This window comes from Ochotona princeps, chromosome 5 (genome assembly GCF_030435755.1).
Source record: "Ochotona princeps isolate mOchPri1 chromosome 5, mOchPri1.hap1, whole genome shotgun sequence".
In the NCBI taxonomy this organism is placed as follows: domain Eukaryota; kingdom Metazoa; phylum Chordata; class Mammalia; order Lagomorpha; family Ochotonidae; genus Ochotona; species Ochotona princeps.
Window position 1 is genome coordinate 18,475,100 of NC_080836.1, and position 4,675 is coordinate 18,479,774.

The window sequence follows — 4,675 nt, forward strand, 5'->3', positions numbered from 1 at the left end:
CTCCAAAACCAGAATTACAGTGTAAAATGCTAAATTTTGATGCAAATGTCTAATGACCTTCCAAAAATATTTTTAAAGAATGCACACTATCCCTACCAGGGAATTGGACTACCTGAGTTCCACACAGTTGTCAATGCTGAATAAAATCATTCTTCTATTAAAAATCTATTCATTTAATTTTTTGAAAGTCAAACATAGAGAGTTAAAGAAAATCTTCCATCTGTTGAATCACCCCTTGTGTGGAAGCTAGGAGTCAGTTTCAAATAAGTCTCTCAGATGGGTGACAAGGGTCCAAAACCTTGGACCATCTTCATTAAAAAAATATATAGACTACTTCATGAATTTGTGTGTCATCATTGCACAGGGACCATGCTAATCTCTGTATTGTTCCAATTTTAGTATATGTGCTGCTGAAGTGAGCACTTGGACCATCTTTTGTTACCTTTCCCAGGCATTGGCAAGGAGCTAGATCAAAGTGGAGCAGGCAGAATTGGAACTAGTGCCCATTCGGGATCCTGGCATCCAAGGCAGTGACTTTACCCAGTGTGCCACAATGCCATCCCCCAGAATCAATCTTTTTTTTAAAAGATTTATTCAGTTTATTACAAAATCAGATATACAGAGAGGAGGAGAGACAGAGAGGAAGATCTTCCGTCTGATGATTCACTCCCCAAGTGAGCCGCAACGGCCGGTGCGCGCCGATCCGAAGCCGGGAACTTGGAACCTCTTCCAGGTCTCCCACACAGGTGCAGTGTCCCAATGCATTGGGCTGTCCTTGACTGCTTTCCCAGGCCACAAGCAAGGAGCTGGATGGAAAGTGGAGCTGCCGGGACCAGAACTGGCGCCCATATGGGATTCCGGGGCGTTCAAGGCGAGGACTTTAGCCACTAGGCCACGCCGCCGGGCCCGCCCAGAATCAATCTTAAGGCTTTTCCTAATCAGTTGGTATTTTAAATAAAAATATTATTCTTTTCATGATTATGATTATTACTACATGATTATTAGTACATTTTGCATCTTTGTGTGTTGCCACATCCTTTGAATAATTCTTTCCTGGACTGCATGCTTAAATTAAGTATTGATTCATTCTATTGCTTCTTCCTGTTTATTGTTTTATAAAGGCCCATAGTGTACTTTGAATATTAATTCCTTATTAATAAACATTGCAGATATTTCCTTCCAGCCTATGCTGAAGTTCTTCATTCTGCTTTTCATTGTATAGAACATTGTGTTTCTAGTCAAATGCATCAACCTTCTTGTAAACATTTCCCATTATGTTCTTTTTCTAAGCCACTATCAGAAAACTCTCTGTGGTGTTAAAGATCAATTTAATGTTAGTTTTAAAAGGAATTCTTTAATTCTGTGATTTTTCTCCTTGCTGACTTGAAATGGCCCCTAATCATAATAAGTTATGTGACATTTTTCTTTGGCTATTATTTTGTTGAACTAATCAAATCCTTACATTCGACAAAATGTAACACAGAGATTATTATTGGGTTGGTTTAACTATATCCGTAGATTTCTTAGAAGAGATTTACATTATTACACAAATTCTTGAGTTTTCAGAGTCTGTGAGTTGAAATATACAGTAGATTGTACAATGGTCACAAATTCCTCACCTGCCAGGACGTCACGAGTCCTTTGTGCAGTGGATCTTTGATGCTCTTCCTAGGCATGGAAGTGCTCATTTCTCAGCCCCCTACGTCTGGAAGTGTCTGACTCTTCTAACCAACAGGAGATGTCTAAGATGATGCTGAGTTCTAATGACAGGCTTGAAGAAACCACAAAGCTTCCATTCTCTCTGTGAACTCTGAGGCTCTTGTACAATGAGAAAGCCCAGAGCAGCCCATCTGGAGGATCAGAGTCTCCCAGGGGAGTCAGGCATCTCATGTGATGTGCACACTCATGGCCAGATGGCTCAGAGGGTTCACCCTGGGACTTGCTGCTCCAGTTAAGCTCTGGATGAACACAGCCTCATGGGAGACACCCAGCGGAGATCAACAGAAGAACCATGAGGACTGATAATGCACAGAATCCCAAGAAAAACAAGTCACTGTTGTCTTCAGTAACCAAGTATTGGTGTGAATTGTTAGCTAGCAAAATATCATTTTACGGCGTGTCTCCTTATTAATTGGAATATTTGTTCATGACCTTCAGTAACCTTCATTACAGTGTTAAAACATTCATTTAGTAACTTTTGGTCACAAGTTCTTTAAATATTGAGTATTTATGTTTTTTGTTCATCTTGAGAATTACATACTTTGTCAATTGCATTTTGTAATTGGTTATATGTGTTTGGGGAGAAGCAGAATGTAATTTATCAGTAAACAATGAACCTTTATGATTTTTCTGAGTACTCTTGCTGGCTCTAAACATGCTAATTCAATCTTTTCCAATATTCTAATTCAAATATCTAAAAATGTTTTATTTGGGGGAGCAGCACTGTGACACTGCGGGTTAAGCCACCATCTGCAATGCTAGCAAACCTTATTACAGGGGCATATCAAATTTACTCTGCTTATGATTCAGTTCCTAGCTAACATGCCTAGGAAGATATGGAGGATGGCCATAATATTTGCGTGCCTGTCGCGCATGTTAGGTACCAGCATGTTCTGGGCTCTTGTCTTCAGCATGGTCCAGCTCTGGCAACTGCAATTACTTGGAGAGTGAAGACATAAATAAAATATCTCCATCTTTTCTTCTGTGTCTCTTCTTGAGATAAATTCCACTTGGTAATGGAACCCAATTTTTTTTTAGATTTATTTATTTTTATTGCAAAGTCAGATATACAGAGAGCAGGGAAGACAGAAAGGGAGATCTTCCCTCCACTGATTGACCCACCAGGTGACCACAATGGCCAGAGCTGAGCCAACCCAAAGCCAGGAGTCAGGAGTTTTTTGGGTCTCCTGTGTAGGTGCAGGGTCCCAAGGCTTTGGGCCATCCTCTACTTCTTGCCCAGGCCATAAGCAGGAAGCGCGGCTGCCGGGATTAGAACTGCTGCCCATATGGGATTCTGGTGCATTCAAGGCAAAGACTTTAGCTGCTAGATCACTGGGACAAATCTGGAACCCAATCTTTAATGTGATGTTGAATTCAATCTTATGGAGAACCTGAACATCAATGTTCATAAAGGATATTGGTATGTGGAACTCTTTTCTTGCTTTGTTATTTTCTGATTTTGGCACCAGGTAATGGTGATATCACAGAATGACTTTGAAGTATTCTTCCTCTTCTATTTAAGATCAATAGATATATGGGGAAAAATATATACATATATTCACATAGAGGAACTGTGTAAGAGAGATGAGCATACCGAGAAGTGAGGATACAATGCAGTATGCATTTCTACTCCTGAATAAAAGATGGATCCCCAATGAAACAGTTAAATATATCTTGATAATAGGAAACTGGACTCTACTATTGTCTATACCTACAATATCATGATACACATAAATAGAAGAATGATGGACTTGTGACTATTGCTGAACGACTATATTATTGTAATGATACAGGAGAAAACAGTAGCAAGGAGTATAACTGGGTATATAATACTAGAGTCTATGGAACTGTATCATGAAAAATTTTTTAAATAAAAAAATCTTTTTTTACTTTAAATAAGAATCGGTATTGATTTTTATTTAGATATTTGAATTCAGCAATAAAGCTCTCTGCTTCTGAGCTTTTTTTTATTTGTGAGACTTTAATTACTGATGAAATCATGCTGATCTTCAGTGCCTGTTTAAGTCTTCCATTTCCTCTTGATTCCATCTTAACAAGATGTATGTGTTCAACAATGTGTCCATTTCTTATAGGTTACCAAGTGTTTTGCCATGCTATTGTTCGTAATCATTTTTAATAATCCTTTGTGCTTTGGTGTGTCAGTCATCATGAATACATATTCATCTCTGATTCAAAGTATTTATATCTTCTCTCATTTGTTGTTAATTTAACCAAAAGCTTATCAGCAGTTCATATTTCATTCAACCAGTCCCTTATTTGATTTACTTGTCATTTTTAGTCTCTGTGGCATTTATTTGTGCTCTGAGTTTATTGTTTTTTCCCATCTATTAATTTAATTTGATTTGTTGTATTTCTAGTTTTTGAGGTACAAGAATATTTTTTTTCTTAAAAGTTTTAAATGTAGTTTTAGATGCATTGGCTGATACCAATTTCCCTCTTGGTGCCGCTAACACTTATCCTCAAGAGTCTGATATGTTACATTTCTATTTTCATTTATGTAATCATTTTTAAAAATTTTTCTTGAATTCAATAATTTACTGGCTTTTAAAATCAACTTCTCTAATTTTCTCATTTGTAATGTACAGGCTTTATTTGTTTTACTGGTGATAGTGCATGGCCTAACAGAAATTTGCCAGTGGGTTTTTCTGCTCCTCAGTTCAAAATTCCTGGACATGCTTTCACCATTGAGTAAAAGAACATTCAGTCTCCTGGTAGCTATCCATGACCAAAGGAAGAACATTTTTACACAAACAGCCTTTGAAAAACTCACAGAAAATGCATTTTATGAAGCAACTATACATGGATGTCAAAAATTTTTTTCAGAGAATAAACTTATGCTTTAATTCTTTTCTCATGAGCCTTTTGAAATACCACCATATGGGCCCGGCGGCGTGGCCTAGTGGCTAAAGTCCTCGCCTTGAAAGCCCTGGGATCC

General features: G+C 37.8%; 1 non-coding gene across 1 annotated transcript; it reads right to left on the bottom strand.

The window, feature by feature from the left end:
- Positions 1–319: 319 nt before the first annotated feature.
- LOC118757911 (U6 spliceosomal RNA) lies at positions 320–423 on the bottom strand. Its single transcript, XR_004995422.2, has one exon. It is a non-coding gene; the product is annotated as a U6 spliceosomal RNA (small nuclear RNA).
- Positions 424–4,675: the final 4,252 nt, after the last annotated feature.